Source organism: Chiloscyllium punctatum, chromosome 1 (genome assembly GCF_047496795.1).
Source record: "Chiloscyllium punctatum isolate Juve2018m chromosome 1, sChiPun1.3, whole genome shotgun sequence".
In the NCBI taxonomy this organism is placed as follows: domain Eukaryota; kingdom Metazoa; phylum Chordata; class Chondrichthyes; order Orectolobiformes; family Hemiscylliidae; genus Chiloscyllium; species Chiloscyllium punctatum.
In genome coordinates, this window is record NC_092739.1 from 73,078,509 (window position 1) to 73,095,989 (window position 17,481).

At 43.2% G+C, this 17,481-nt stretch overlaps 1 protein-coding gene across 9 annotated transcripts in view; it reads right to left on the bottom strand.

Annotated features, from left to right (window-relative positions):
• Positions 1–17,481, bottom strand: part of gabra2a (gamma-aminobutyric acid type A receptor subunit alpha2a) — a 261,180-nt gene that overhangs the window by 120,320 nt on the left and 123,379 nt on the right. The window lies entirely within an intron of this gene.

Below are 17,481 nucleotides of genomic sequence, written 5' to 3' on the forward strand. Positions count from 1 at the left end.
GGCAGGAATAGGAGGATAGAGTAGATGCATGCATGGCTGAGGAGCTGGTGTATGGGAGAAGGATTCATATTTTTGGATCATTGGAATCTCTTTTGGGGTAGAAGTGACCTGTACAAGAAGGACAGATTGCACCTAAATTGGAAGGGGACTAATATACCGGCAGGGAAATTTGCTAGAACTGGTTGGGAGGATTTAAACTGGTAAGGTTGGGGGGGGTGGGACCCAGGGAGATAGTGAGGAAAGAGATCAATCTGAGACGGGTACAGCTGAGAACAGAAGTGAGTCAAACAGTCAGGGCAGGGAAGGACAAGGTAGGACTAATAAATTAAACTGCATTTATTTCAATGCAAAGGGACTAACAGGGAAGGCAGATGAACTCAGGGTATGGTCAGGAACATGGGGCTGGGATATCATAGAATTACAGAAACATGGCTCAGGGATGGGCAGGACTGGCAGCTTAATGTTCCAGGATACAAATGCTATAGGAAGGATAGAAAGGGAGGCAAGAAGGGGAGTGGCATTTTTGATAAGGGATAGCATTACAGCTGTGTGTGGGAGGATATTCCCAGAAATACATCCAGGGAAGTTATTTGGGGTGGAACGGGATGATAAGAAAGGGATGATCATCTCATTGGGATTGTATTATAGACCCCCTAATAGTCAAAGGGAATTTGAGAAACAAACTTGTAAGGAGATCTCAGCTATCTGTAAGAATAATAGGGTAGTTATGGTAGGGGACTTTAGCTTTCCAAACATCGACTGGGACTGCCATAGTGTTAAAGGTTTAGATGGAGAGGAATTTGTTAAGTGTGTACAAGACAATTTTCTGATTCAGTATGTGGATATACCTAGTACAGAAGGTGCAAAACTTAACCTACTCTTGGGAAATAAGGCAGAGCAGGTGACTGAGGTGTCAGTGGGGGAGCACTTTGGGGCCAGCGACCATAATTCTATTAGATTTAAAATAGTGATGGAAAAGGATAGATCAGATCTAAAAGTTGAAGTTCTAAATTGGAGAAAGGCCAATTTTGACGGTATTAGGCAAGAACTTTCAAAAGCTGATTGGAGGCAGATGTTTGCAGGCAAAGGGACGGCTGGAAAATGGGAAGCCTTCAGAAATGAGATAATGAGAATCCAGAGAAAGTATATTCCTGTCAGGGTGAAAGGGAAAGCCCCTCAAAGATCAGCAAGGCGGCCTTTGTGTGGAGTCACAGAAAATGGGGGAGATACTAAATGAATATTTTGCATCAGTATTTACTGTGGAAAAGGATATGGAAGATATAGACTGTAGGGAAATAGATGGTAACATCTTGCAAAATGCCCAGATTACAGGGGAGGAAGTGCTGGATGTCTTGAAATGTTTAAAAGTGGATAAATCCCCAGGACCTGATCAGGTGTACCCGAGAACTCTGTGGGAATCTAGAGAAGTGATTGCTGGGCCCCTTGCTGAGATATTTGTATCATCGATACTCACAGGTGAGGTGCCGTAAGACTGAAGGTTGGCAAACATGGTGCCACTGTGTAAGAAGGGCGGTAAAGACAAGCTAGGGAATTATAGACCGGTGAGCCTGACCTCGGTGGTGGGCAAGTTGTTGGGGGGAATCCCGAGAGACAGGATGTACATGTATTTGGAAAGGCAAAGACTGATTCGGTCTGGTCAACATGGCTTTGTGCATGGGAAATCATGTCTCACAAACTTGATTCAGCTTTTTGAAGAAGTAACAAAGAAGATTGATGAGGGCAGAACAGTAGATGTGATCTATATGGACTTCAGTAAGGTGTTCAACAAGGTTCCCCATGGGAGGCTGATTAGCAAGGTTAGATCTCATGGAATACAGGGAGAACTAGCCATTTGTATACAGAACTGGCTCAAAGGTAGAAGACAGAGGGTGGTGGTGGAGGGTTGTTTTTCAGACTGGAGGCCTAGGACCAGTGGCGTGCCACAACGATCAGTGCTGAGCCCTCTACTTTTTGTCATTTACATAAATGATTTGGATGTGAGCATAAGGAGGTACAGTTAGTAAGTTTGCAAATGACACCAAAATTGGAGGTGTAGTGGACAGCGAAGAGGGTTACCTCAGATTACAACAGGATCTGGACCAGATGGGCCAATGTGCTGTGAAGTGACAGATGGAGTTTAATTCAGATGAATGCGAGGTGCTGCATTTTGGGAAAGCAAATCTCAGCAGGATTTATACACTTAATGGTAAGGTCTTAGGGAGTGTTGCTGAACAAAGAGACCTTGGAGTACAGGTTCATAGCTCCTTGAAAGTGGAGTCACTGGTAGATAGAATAGTGAAGAAGGCGTTTGGTATGCTTTCCTTTATTGGTCAGAGTATTGAGTACAGGGGTTAGGAGGTCATGTTGCGGCTGTACGGGACATTGGTTAAGCCACTGTTGGAATATTGCATGCAATTCTGGTCTCCTTCCTATCGGAAAGATGTTGTGAAACTTGAAAGGGTTCAGAAAAGATTTACAAGGATGTTGCCAGGGTTGGAGGATCTGAGCTACAGGGAGGGGCTGAACAGGCTGGGGCTGTTTTCCCTGGAGCGTCGCAGGCTGAGGGATAACCTTATAGAGGTTTACAAAATTATGAGGGGCATCGATAGGGTAAATAGACAAAGTCTTTTCCCTGGGGTCGGGGAGTCCAGAATTTGAGGGCATCGGTTTATGGTGAGAGGGGAAAGATATAAAAGAGACCTAAGGGGCAACATTTTCACGCAGAGGGTGGTACGTGTATGGAATGAGCTGCCAGAGGATGTGGTGGAGGCTGGTACAATTGCAACATTTAAGAGGCATTTGGATGGGTATATGAATAGGAAGGGTTTGGAGGAATATGGGCCGGGTGCTGGCAGGTGGGACTAGATTGGGTTGGGATATCTGGTCGGCATGGACGGGTTGGACCGAAGGGTCTGTTTCTACGCTGTATATCTCTATGACTCTATGACTCTAATAAGGGTGTTACATTGGCAGTTTACCAACTATCCGAGACTTTTTCAGGACTGGTAGATTCCTGATACAAAAACTAATAGCACTTTGGTGAACATCCTCGCTCGCCAAGCTGCCACTTTACACTCTGTACGCACAAAGAAGACCCAGTTCAGATCAAAACAGCACAGAGGGAAGTTGCTCTCCAGCTCCCTAAAGAAACAACCAATTTGAAGCCAGTCACCTCATTAACTAGCTGTTGGGGACACTATAGGTATTTTTCATCAACCAGTTCATTTATGTTATGACGGGGCAGGTGGGACTTGAATCCAGATCTTCTGGCCCTAAGTTACAGTCACTACCTCTGTAACATAAAAAAACCCTGGCAGAAGGTATGTAGTTATTTTAATCAATATGTTTAGGCATATTCGGATGCATCTCTGGGGAGAGATGGATTTGAATCTGGACCTTCTGGCTTTGAGGTCCAGATAACTCATACCCACTTGTTTTTAATAGCAGAATGAAACTTAACTTCTAAAGAGAAATCTCCAATTTATTGCTACATTAAATTAAAGAAAATAATTAGACTTTAAGTAAAACTTAACTCCTAATTAACTTCCTTAAAATTCCTGATTCACCAATTTTCTATGAATATATCATATATTCTACATGTTAAATAAGTTATAGCCTTAATCTGTGGATCACTGCAGTCTAGCTTACAAATAGAACATTTGAAATTAAATAATCTACATTAGGAAAGCAATTGCAAGTAAAATTACCAACTGAAAATTAAAAGGAGCTTTTAAAAATGTCTCATTGCAAATGATTATACTGACATCCAAATGAAGAGGTGTCTGTATTTTGACAGCTTAGTTATGTAGTAAATTACTAGTTTTCATGTGTATAGGATGAGGAGGATTAAAAGTTTTCTGAATACCTTTTAGTCATGTGGAAAAGAAAACAGACAAATGTCTCCATGAACTCAACAATAATTGTGTGTTCATCAGTGGTTGAAATGAAACAGCTATGATGTACTCAACAAGCGTTTCCATGAGTTGGCAGGATTTAAACACCTTAAACTGCACAGAAACTATGCTTGCATCACAGCATATATTCTTGTGCCCACAGCACTGCTTCAAATAAACAGCTGGCAAATGAGGACACAAAGACCTTGGACCATGGTCCCCCAATCTCCTCTATCCTTGTCATCTTATTCTCTCAGTGTCACTAGAGTCCGGGAAAATGCATTAAGTTCCTTGGTGGTACAGTTGCAATTGCTGAGCAATCACACTGAGTGTGCTTCCACAACTACTGGTGGGACAAATCCAAAAACTTCCCCCTCATCCCTCTCTGAGGTAACAAAGTCCTTAATATCCCAGCAGTGCACTGCTTTCCTCTTAGGCTCAAGGAATTCTGTGTGATCACAGAGACACAGATCATGGAAAAGGTCTGTCCTTCTTACAACCTGCACAGCCCAGACACAGTTCTCTATTACTTACACAAATTGTGTCTGTGGCCTTCAGAATGTGGTGATTCCAGGCCCAGTCTCCTCACTGTTGCACTGTCAAACAAGGTCATGATCCCAGAATTTAACCTCAGAACCCTTGGCTGAGCCATTGCAACACCTTATGCATGTGCTTTACTGATGATATGATAAAACGAAATGTTTACCACTGGAACACCACATTGCTTTTTGATGCAAAAAGATGCTTCACCCCTTTCACTTCAAACAACCATGTCAGCAATTAATCACGTAATGGGACCACAGCAAAATTTAAAACAGTGCAATTAAATATCTACTTACATGTGTGCAGACCAGATACATATAACAATCAGCCATGCCAACCAAGTGTCCTGAAAATGTCTTCTTTCTTCACTTACTACGATGTCTAGCCCGACATGCTCAGTGAAGGTGGAGGCTGCTTGTTGACCGCCTCTGCCTCGTGACTGTTAATGACTTTGGCGAGAGTAATCTACGCCTGGAGGTCCCCGACCTGCTGAGAGTCTCCTGAATCTCTCCTCAGCCTGAGTTCTAGCACAGCATGGCATCACTCACTGGCATTGGGGTGAGGGGAACCTGAAAGAAGCCAGGTCATTTTGGAGTGCCCTGGTCAGCGTTCCTCCTGTATCAGTGCTGATTATATCCTTGAGAGGAAGGTGCACCTAAAATGAGGTGGAGGTGCCTCATCCACGTCCCCCCCTCCCCCTTTTGTCTTGCTGGGCACCCTTAGCCAGGGTGATGGAGTCAGAGCATTTACCTGACTGCCATTGACCAATCTGCTGCATCTGGATCTCAAGAGCAGCTGTTATATTTGTGCCAGGTGATAGGACAGCAGACAGAACTTATACCAACTCCTCCATCTTTTGCTCTAATTTAGTGCAGACCTCTGGTATCCCTGCTGGCATTTTCCTGTGGCACTGGTATTAATCAGTGAGGAAGTGGTGGATGGGGATCCAAGCCATTTGCCATCCATGTGGGGCTGTGCAGCTCCTCCACCAACTATTATCTACGTTGTTGGTTTTATATTGCTGCCACTGGTGTTAAAGCAGGTCAGCCTGTCACTACGTTACAAGCAAGTATGCAAGGTTTGTTTGTGGTCTCACTTCTTGCCTGGATTGCTTTGTGAGCCTGGGCCTCTGCTGAGTGGGTTTTCACAGCAGCCACTGCCTCCCTGGTGGGGCTACCAAGGAACAGAACTGTCAGCCTCTGATTTCCCATCAGCTCTTGACAGGCAGCACGCCTGACTCCTGGGGTCCTGAGCCCAGCCAAGGCCCATGGATGGCCTGTTACTTGCCCGATTGGCTCATAATCTAGCAGGTCTTTTCCAACAAAGACAATGTAGATCTGTTGTTGACACTCCTGCCAATGGCAGAAATCCCCGCTGCCTCCATAAAACACCCCCTCAGTTATTCCTGGCCCTCAAATAGGCCAGGGAACACGCAGTAAGGAACTGGGAAGAAAACTGGATATTGTCAAAATTACCATTTGTACACTGAAACCTACATCAGCAGCCAGTTCAGCCACTCGTTTCGAAGATGGTTTCCAGTTTCTTGAAGCACCTGTGAGCCATTCACAGATAGTGCTGATTCCGAGTCTGAAAACAACACCACTTTAATTTCTGCCACATTTATAAGTCTTCATTAAATTAAAAAGAATAGTTCAAAGCAATATTAAAAATTGATCTCTGCTGGATAATTTCCTCAGTAAAATACCAGGCCTCTATTGATTTGTACACTCTGTATTGATGAGATCATATTAGTTGACATCTTAAATTACATTTTTTTTCTTTACCTCAGGGAACGAAAACAAATTAAACTTTAATCCTCTTCTAATTATTTAAACTTTGCAGGTTTTTGTAGGTTGACCCACTGACTGTGGCCAAGTTAACAAACACAATGGACAGAGTTTATTTATCTGCTGGACACTTATTGTAAGTAGTTTTGGAAGTCCAGGAGCGATTAAATCTCAATTAGACATACTGCTGGGTGCCAACAGGGGTCCCGGCTCCTTCACAGGGAATATCCCACAGGAATTTCTGCTGCAGAGCAACTGTCACTTTACTGAAAACTACCAGTCAAAGGTTGGCAGCTCTCCAGTATCGACAGTGCCTCCAGGAGCTGTGGCTTCTCCCGGTACTGCAAGAGCCTGGAGAATGGGAATCATTGTTGGAGCTGAGACACAGCTTTATGATACAAAATGGCTGGGACTGGTAAGGGAGGACCCAGAAAGGCTGGGGGGGGCTAAACATGTAAAAGGCAGGCAGATGTTTTCCCATGGTTCCCTCCATGCTGTTGGTGGGCCATTCTGTTAGACAAAGGGTGCCGAAGGAGGAGGGACAGCTCTCCAAATTGGACTGCAGGTATACACGCTGGGGTGTACCTGATAGTGTGTCTACGTGCTAAGGGCCCCTGACACCAGTGGTGGAACACTGAAATGAACTCTGGGCAGGAAGGCTGTTTTTGAATATTCCCACCTTGGTTTTAACTGGGACAAGTTCGAAAGCTGAGAGTCTCCTCAGCCAGAGCTTCCTAGCTATTACTTACCAACCTCCACCCTATCCTCGCCCTCTCTCCCAGCCCACTCTCCACCCAATCTCCAACAGGCAGGACAGAATTTCATGACCCCTATCCCATCCCAAGGCAAGTTTGAAGACAGGGAGGAATTGTTTGATTGGTTTGGAGAGAGTAGTAGATGGGAATCTCACCAGGCTGCCCATAACACTGGATGGGATGTGACCTGGTTTCTTATTCATACACTACAGCCAGTGAGATATGGTCAGAGCCCTACTGTATATAGGTAAAAACAATGACTGCAGATGCTGGAAACCAGATTCTGGATTAGTGGTGCTGGAAGAGCACAGCAGTTCAGGCAGCATCCGAGGAGCAGTAAAATCGATGTTTCGGGCAAAAGTCCTTCATCAGGAATACAGGCAGAGAGCCTGAAGGGTGGAGACATAAGTGAGAGGAGGGTGGGGGTGGGGAGAAAGTAGTATAGAGTACTGCAGTGGGAGAGGGACTCCCTGAGATTCTTGTAGAGAGAGAAGGAAAACTTCTTCAATGCTGTGAAGGTGAGACAAGGATCTTTAAGCTGGAACATCACATGTTAGAATGCCAGCTAACCATCTTAAAGGCAGACTGCCTGTCCAGTCTGGAATCAATCCACTAATACAACATGAAGCGTAGAGAGCCATCTTTCTGCCTGGTTACCAATTGGGACTAGCTGGGTAACTCTTTCAGGAGTCAGTGCAGACACGATGGGTGGAATGGCCTTCTTCTGTATTGTAAAATTCAATGTTTCTATTATATCAGTTTAAGGGTTAGTTATGCTCCTCATCTCACTATCATTGGGATTCAACCAGCACCAGGTGGGAAGCTCACTATGCACAGACTGGTGTTTCCCTGCAGTTTAGCATTGGGATCCCTCTTTTTTAAATTTGCTGTGTTCAACACCTGAATGAAGGGTCCCATAGAAAGTCACCTCACCGCTCCTGCTCCTGCTTCTGACCATTCTTCCTACTCCCCCCTCTTAGTTTTGTCCCCATTCCACCTAGACTCACCTCTACCTGGAGATCCAGCAATAGTCATAAGGCTGTCCCATGTGTAGCATGGTACTCCTAATGGTGCGGCTGGCATTGGAGAGCTGCCAACTAATGTCTGACATGTATCTCCCGTGGGTGGGATTTTCAGCCTTAATTGTGTGGAATACCCAACTCTGCAGAATTGCCTTCAACTGCTTCAGGCCTTCCAGAGGGAAGTAGCACTGGGTTCATGCCAGCTCTCCAACCAGTAGGTGGCAGCTGCTGACATGTTATGTTCCACCTGTGTTAGGTACTAAATCTCACAACATAAAATCGATTCACATTCTCTCTTTTTCAGACAACATGATGCTGGGCCTATTTCTGTTTCACTTGTGCAGAATGTTATAGTGAGGCGTTAGCAGACAGCTCAAAGATATCAAATAGGATTTGCTTTAATTCACGTGCAGGATCTGGCATCACTTGCCCTCTTGCCCTCATGGAGGCAGTGGTGAACTACATTCTTGAAGCACCACGATTCATGTGCTATTCAAAATATTCAAGATTAAATTTGTAGAATCATCTGGAATAGAGTCAACTGGTGACTCATCGAACTATGATGGTCACACATCTATGCCTCAATATTAGGAAAACGACAAAATCTCAAATGTTTCATTTGCTCCAAATTCAGTCACGTGACAGTGTTAAAGATATTAATATTTGAGCTGTATCCTCCCAAATTCCTCTGAGCCTTACTGAAAGGCCATGTAACACTCTACACTCGCTCAGTGACTCACTTCAGCACTATCTTCTGAGAATCTGCAAAAAAGGCTAGTGCACTTAATAACTGTGAATCTGAGTCTATTTGAAATAATTTTACAAACCTAAGTTAGTTATTTATTTTATGAGAAAATGACAATTATTGTCTTCTTTTGAACTCAAGATCTTGGAGTAGGAAATTCAGCCCCTTGAGCCTGCTCCATGCTTAATACAATCATGGCTGATCTCATCCCAGCCTGCACTCCACTTTCCTGCCTGCTCCCCATAACCCTTTAACCCATTGCTAATTAAAAACCTGTCTATCTTCTCCTTAAATTTAGTCAGTGTCAGTCGTTAATTCCACAGATCTCTTACCATTTAAGAGTAATAATTTCACTCCATCACTGTTTTAAATCCACCACCCCTTAGCCTAAACCCATGACCTCCCCATTCCAACCCTCACTCGATCACAGGTTGCCCCATGACAGGAAATATCAGCTTCATGTCTAAATTTTCTGTCAATCTGCTTTAGCTTCTTATATCCCTCAATCAGATCTCTAGTCATTTTTCTAAACTCTAGACTAAACTGCTCAACCTCTCCTCACAAAACACGCCTTTCATCTCTGGAATAATCTTATGAACCTTTTCTGAACTAGCTCCAGTGCAATGTAATGTATCATTCCTATTTAACAGAGCCCTGGATAAAATCTTGCTGCAGTTAATTTAGTGAAGACCACCTTTGTTATTCAGAATAGGTGGCAAAGTGACTGACCTATACAGAGCTATAATAATATTCTTAGCACAGTTACTGTCACGGTCTTGTTCCATAACCACATTCTGGCCAAGTTGTTTGCTTGTTTATCAAGCTGGAAGTGAAGATACATGAAGGCTACCGCTTTAGTGAAATGTTATGAATGCACACGTCTCAGAGCACTAGTTGACCTTCCTGAACTTGGAGATCATCGAATTCTTAAATTCTTAAAGTCCTAAATTCTTTCTGACTATTGAAGAGAGACTAAAGCTCCAATTTAAGCCCAAGGTAATAGAAGAGAGTTGAAAAAACATATGAGTGGTACACACACCCCAAATTGCCAGCACTTTTTAAATATCATTCATTCATGGGATGTATATGTTACGGCTACAGCAACATCTATTACCCATCCCTAACCACCCTGGTGATGGTGGTGGTGATGTGCCTTTTGATTCAAACCAATACTTGGGAAATAGGCACAACAACAGTGTTATTAAGGAAAACGTTATGGAATTCTGACCCAGTGACAGGGAAGGAACTGTGATAATATTCCAAGTTAGGATGTGGCGGGGGGGGAGTAGCTTGGAGGGAAACTGTAAAGTGGTAGTGTTACCATGTATATGCTACACTTGTCCTTCTAAATGGTAGAGGGTCAAGGGTTTGAGGTGCTGTCAAAACAGCTTGGGTGAGTTGTTGCAGTGCATTTGTAGACAGTTGACACTGCTGCACTGAATATCAGACAGAGTGAATGTTGAAGGTTATGGATGGGGTGTCAATCCAAGCCAACTGCTATTTCCTGGATGGTGTTAAGCTTCTTATGTGCTGTTGGAGCTGCACTCACCCAGTCAAGTGGGAATATTTCATCACATTCCTGACTCATGCCTTGTAGATGCTTCCTGATCCAGTGTTTATTGCATCGATCACTGATTTTTCAGCAGTGTCCTTTACGGATAGATATTTGCCAGTAACACTCACAGCCCCCACAAAAGAATTAAAAATACATCTGGTCATGGTAAAAGTGCCAGGAGAAACATTTGAATATTCATGATGCTCTCAGCTGTAGGCAACAAGAGCATCACACATCTGATGTCACTCAGAAGCTAGAAGTGATGCCAGTTAAGGTGTGGCACTATGCCAATTGACACAGCCTCCATTTTAAGCTCTGTTCTTGCCAGTACCACAGGCAGGTGGAAATTAAAAGTGACCTGTAAAAGAACGGGCATTCGTTCTTTGGTAAGGGATTTGGCTGCAAAGGATAATCACTTCTTAATGGAAATCATGCTGACAATCCCTGGGGAAAGCTCACGATAGCTTGGTGCCAACACAGCTTTATTCATAGCATCCATATTTAATATCAAAAGTTGGATACTCATTTTGAATTCAGGTAGCCCCCCTCAGGATATGGTTAAACACCACATGGAGCATATCTTAACATGTGTACATTCTAGCTGAGCATATTCAAAGCTGTTATGGCTGTGACTCATTCAATCCCTCAAGAAACCCTGGAGCATTTTTCCAGATGTTTAATTTATTTGATTAAAATAATTAAAGAACACACAAATTCATGAATAATGCAAAACTTCAGGTGGAAATATTTTTAAAGAGTTTGGTACTGTTAAACATATGTTATGTATTTATAAGAAATAATGATTTTAAAATGTTTAGAAAATCTGTCACATTTGGTGTAATCACTCTGAGCTAATCATTTTATCAACAATGTAATACTTTAATACCATTGATTAATTTATACTTTTTTAAAAACTATTCTTGACAGTTTACAATGTGTTGAACATAATAAAGCTAAATCATACGATTAATAGGTGTTTTTGGATATTATATTTGAATAAAGCTTTATCAAGAGCTTTGCAGCTAAACTTTTTTAAGCATTGCAAGCTAATGATATATTAAGGCCCATTTTGCGGATTGTCAGGAGGCAGTTCCTGATCTGAATATGCTCTTTCTAGTCAAGGAAGGCAGCACTCAAGGATGATGCTATCTCCTCATTTAAAAATGCACAACACTGGCCTGATGAGGGCCTATGTGATCCTATAATATTTTGCAGCCAGGGTACTCCTTTTAAACTTTATCCAACCTCATTTCCCCTCCACCCCCCACCATACCCTAGTTCCAACCTTCCAGCTCAGCACCACCCTCATGATCTGTTCCACCTGTCAATCTTCCTTCCCACTATCCCCTTGATCCTCCTCTCCGACCTATCACCTTTACCCCTACCTCCCTCCACTCTCAGCGACCTTCTCCCCAGCCGCACTCCCCTCCCATTTATCTCTTCAATCCAGAGGCTCCCAGCCTCATTCCTGATGAAGGGCTTTTGCCTGAAACGTCGATTTTCCTGTTCCTCGGATGCTGCCTGACCTGCTGTGCTTTTCCAGCACCACTCTAATCTAGGCTCACGCTGAGCTCAAGATTAATAACACAGCACATTTGGGTGTCTAGAATGACACGTGAAGAAAGTCTGGTGGAGCTGCCATTTGCGGGTAATAGGCGAGTCCATCCAGGTTGTAAGTGCTATGATGTCTATGACACTCTAAAACATGGCTTTTTCAACTGAGTGACTGGCAATCTTTGTGTCAATGAGTGCCAGAGAAGCAAGAGGATATCATTGCCTTGTTCATGAGCTCAATGCTGATGAAGAGTTTACGTCCAAAACGTCAATTCTTCAGCTCCTCGGATGTTGCCTGACCTACTGTGTTTTTTGAGTGCTACACTTTTCGACTCAATGCAGTAGGTGCAAAGAAAGATATAGAAAAGCCCCTGTTGTCTCCACTCGGCCCTGCCCTTTCTTAACTGTGCGTTATGCAACAGATGCACAGGATCTTCAACTTCTAAGGCATGGACAGGATATGAACAGCCACTCCTCAGCCCCTCTACCAGTGAATCCTGTGTTCCACATAGCCATGCCCATACAGAACCCTGCATTGCTGCAGATCCCCATCAGCAGCCAGGGTCCTGTATGTCTCAGGCAGCTAGACAATGGCCACCAAGGTCATCCCAATGCATGAGCAGAAACAGCAGTAGTCTTCCTCTATGTCATCAGTGAGAACAGTGCTGGCTCCTCATAAGGGCATTTGTGAGGGAAGTATTAGGAGCAGAAGTTCTCATATGCTTAGATTAATGTCAGAGATAAATCCCTCTTCTCTTGTGCCACTTGGTAAATCATTTATTCATTGTTGAAGTTAGTCAATCCAATTCTTGTTGCTTTCTGATATCTAATATCCAGCTCTTTCAATAATGTGGAGATTATGATGATGTGAACTAGACTGTTTCAGCTCCTCAGTCTTGCTCCTGTGCACTATGCTGTTGGTTGGTGATGCAATGCAAAAATGAAGTTAGAAATCATACAACACCAGATTATCATCCAACAGGTTTATTTGGAAACACTAGCTTTCAGAGCACTGCTGCACAACCACCTGATGAAGGAGCAGCACTCCAAAAGCTAGTGATTCCAAATAAACCTGTTGGACTATAACCTGGTGTAGTGTGATTTCTAACTTTGTACACCCCAGTCCAACCGGCATCTCCAAATCAGGCAAAAATGAAGGTAGTGATAGCTAAACTGATTAAATGGCTTGCTGCTTTCCAGAGGGATCCCTTTATCATTATACCCTTCCACAAATCCTCTGTCTAATTATACACCCTTCTATATTTTTGATTTTGGACTGAAATGAGAAGAGGACTATCACCGAGGATGTGTACAAAGGAAAATTTGGCTGGTAACAGAAGCTGATTGGTCTCTGGAGTTGTGACCAGTTGTCGTTGACAAAGTGCTTCTGCTTGCCAACAGCTATGTGATTGGCTGTCAGGAAGCTGAACACCTTGTCAGTGTGAATAAGACCATAAGACCATAAGACATAGGAGTGGAAGTAAGGCCATTCGGCCCATCGAGTCCACTCCGCCATTCAATCATGGCTGATGCGCATTTCAGCTCCACTTACCAGCGTTCTCCCCGTAGCCCTTAATTCCTCTAGACAACAAGAATCTATCAATCTCGGCCTTGAAAACATTTAGCGTCCCGGCTTCCACTGCACTCCGTGGCAATGAATTCCACAGGCCCACCACTCTCTGGCTGAAGAAATGTCTCCGCATTTCTGTTCTGAAATGACCCCCTCTAATTCTAAGGCTGTGTCCACGGGTCCTAGTCTCCTCGTCTAACGGAAACAATTTCCTAGCATCCACCTTTTCCAAGCCATGTATTATTTTGTACGTCTCTATTAAGTCTCCCCTTAATCTTCTAAACTCCAACGAATACAATCCCAGTATCCTCAGCCGTTCCTCATATGCTAGACCTGTCATTCCAGGGATCATCCGTGTGAATCTCCGCTGGACACGTTCCAGTGCCAGTATGTCCTTCCTGAGGTGTGATATAGCCAGAAGTGTTCAAATCTCTGGATGAAGATGTGGCATCGTTTTCTCTACAGTAAAAAAAATCTAAAGCCTGAATAAAGTCAGTTTATTTTCCTTCACCTCTTATTGAAAGTTTTCACTTTTAACTATTAAGTTGAAGATTTTATCAGTTGTGAACCAGTTGCCTTACTCCTCCTGCAAGCAAGTGGAAGGACCTAGAGGACAGAGATTGAGGAGCAACTATTCCAAGCAAGCTAGAAAGACCATCTCAGTGAACTCTGTAGATTGAGGCCATTGAACAGCCTCTCCAGCTTTTCCCTTCACTTTTAACGTTAGTTAATTTTGCCTTTCTGACTGTGGCTGTACGTATGCATTGTGGGATTCTTATCAGGAGTTAGTATTTTAGTGAATAGAGTTACATGTTGATCATTCCTAATAATTTATCTGTGGTTAGAATCCATTTATTGTAATAAATAGTCATTATTATTAAGTACAGAAACCTGGTCTATGCTTTCTGTCAACCAGGCACTAAGGAGACAAGTTAATTGAGAAATGTCTGTTCTTATGCAAGGTCCTTAACTTCAGTGGTAACACTGGGAATAGCGGGCTTGATTTCCAGTGAGCTAACCTAGTGAGGTGTACCAGTTCTCTCGCGCTGTTCCATGCAAATACAGACGCTGCAACATAACCAAGTAAGGTCCTTCCACGACAGCATCAAGTTTGCCAGGTTCCCCTCCAATTTCCAGGTACTTCCACCATTTACTGCTGATGCTACAGTTTTCAACACAGGGCACAAAACAAACAAAGGCAAGTCCCCTGGATGCTGAAAGATATAGCGACTAAGGTGAAGCAGAGAAAAGATATACATGATATGGCACAGGAAAGCACGACTGAAAACCAGGCTGAATGTTGAAGGTTCAGAGGGCAATTGAAGAAAGAATAAATACTAGATGCTAGGAGATAGTATGAGAAACAACTGGTAAATAACACAAAATATAATTGAAACCTCTTCTATAGGCGTGTAGAGAGGGTGGTAAAAGATGTGGGGTCAGTTATGAAAATAAAATACATATGGAGGCATGGCTGAGGTGTTAAATAAAGATTTTCCGTTGGCTGTTACCAGTTTAGAAGCTTCTGCCCAAATCATAGTGAGCAGGCTGGCCATTTGTCCCATCCTGTCTGTGCTGTCTCTGCAAATGCAACTCCACCAAGCCCATCCCGATGCAATTCTTTTCTGAAGTTGCTTCACGATTTATCAGTCTCCACCACATTCTCAGACAGTGCACTTCAGATCCTAACCACTCACTGCATACAAAATACTTTTCCTCATGCTGCTTTTGCTGGGCACCTTAACTTGGTGCCCTAAATTTGATAAATCACCAGGATCAGAAGATATGCAACCAAGAATAGAGTGGGATAAAAGAGGAAATGACAGAGGTTTGAGTCAATTTTTTAAAAATTCTCTTCAGATGTAAGGATGAGGGTTCTGACTAGTAACTACAGACCTTTCTGTTTCCCTCATTACTGAGGATTCAAATAGAAATGACCTGCAGTATTTTATGGTTCCTAGAGGGTGGGACAGTGAGAGGAAAGATAGCTGTAAGATCTTAAGTCACGCATGTGCAATATTCCTGGCACTACTTCCTGGCCTGACCGCAGAGCAGTGGGACATGGATTGGTAGGCCTGCTTGCCTTTGCATGAACTGAAGATAGAACATAGAACATAAAATAGTGCAGCACAGTACAAGCCCTTCAACCCACAATGTTGTGCCGAGCATTTATCTTAATCTAAGATCAACCTAACCTACACAACCCTTACTTTACTGCCATCCACGTGTTTGTCCAGCAGGTGCTTAAGTGTCCCTAATATCTCTGATTCTACTATTTACTACTGGCAGTGCATCCCATGCACCCACCACTCTCTGTTTGAAGAACCTACCTCTGACATCTCATCTAAACCTTCCTCCAATCACCTTAAAATTATGCCCCCTTGTGATAGCCATCTCTGCCTTGGAGAAAAGTGTCTAGTGACCTACTCTATCAGTGCCTCTCATCATCTTCTAAACCTCTCATCCTTCTTCCCTCAAAAAAGAAAAGCCCTAACCCCCTCAACCTTTCATCATAAGACATGCCCTCCAGTCGAAGCAGCATCCTGGCAAATCTCCTCGACGTCTTCTCTAAAGCTTCCACATCTTTCCTATAATGAGGCAACCAGAGCTGAACACAATATACTAAGTGTGGCCTAGCAGTGTTTTATAGAGCTGCAGCATAACTTTATAGAGTTTCAACTCAATCCCTCTACTAATGAAAGCCAACACACCATCTATCTTCGTAACAACCCTTTTCAGGCTCCCTGTTCCCTCACAGGCATCTTCCCCCTCACTGTGATATTTCTGTGCTGCCCACTCCCCCAACCCAACGCACCAATTTTCCCCTCTGCAACAGCCTTGTTGCAACCTAGTCCCATTCCAAAGCTGACAGGTTCCACCAAGACTCGGGACTTACCATTGTCTGGGCTCCATCGCAGTTCGCTTCCCGCTGTGGTCATAGCTCCTGGGAACCACAAAGAGGAAAATCTTCACATGTACAAATGGAAGGTACAGCCTGCTAGAATGGGTGGTTGAGTGATAAGAGAAATTTAATACAGAGAAATGTTCAGTGATTCATTTCTGTGGGAAGAATGAGTAGAAGCAATACTAAACAAAAGATATAAGACTTAAAAAAAGTGTCCAGGAGCAAAGGGACCTTGAGGTAAATGTGTAGTAGAAGAGCTTTAGAAAGCAATTATTTGGGTATATGTTTATAACTACAGGTTTTATGGGTTTTATAACTATGGATGCAAAGTACAAAAGTGAGGAGATTATGTTTAAGCCTGCATAAAATGCACACTTGGCCTCACCTGGTGTAATGCATCTAGTTCAGCATAGCACACTTCACCAAAGGTGTCAAATCATTAAAGAGGATGCAGAAATTATTTACAACAGTAGTTCTGGGGACAAGAAATTTAAGTTACCTGGATCTGGGGTTGTCTGCCTGAGAGGGAAAAAGATTAAGAGGAGTATGGACAGAATAGATAGACAGCTATGGAAGGATCTAGAACCAGACCAATGAAAGCAGTTGGCAAAAGAAACAGCAGTGACATGAAAAAAAAAGCGTTTTGAAGCAGCAAGGCTTAAGGATCTGGAATGCACTTCCCAAAGAATGTGGTAGAGGCAGGTTCAATTGTCACCTTCAAAAGAGAATCACATCACTATCTGAAGAGAAAAGGTTTACAGAGTTACGGAGAACAGTTTGGGAGTAAGACGAGTTGTGTTGATATTGCAGAGAGACAGCACAGACATGATAAGCTGAATGGCTTCCTTCTCTCCTGTAACTATTCTATGATTCAATGATTCTGTGGTGCTGTGCTTCCACAGAGTACACATTGTTAAGGTTTTCCCTAAACCCGATGCTAATCCTGAGTGCAAAACGAAACAGACACTTAATTAAAGGAAACTTGTACTTTGACTCTGTTGGTCTTCCTGCCAAAACTCTTGGACAGATTATACTTGTTGATTGAGGAGCAATGGGAATTTTAATAGTCTGTATGTTCATAATTACTGCTGCACTCCCCTATTAACCTTGAAGAACAACTTCATATTTGCAGAATGACCATTTTCTCCATGA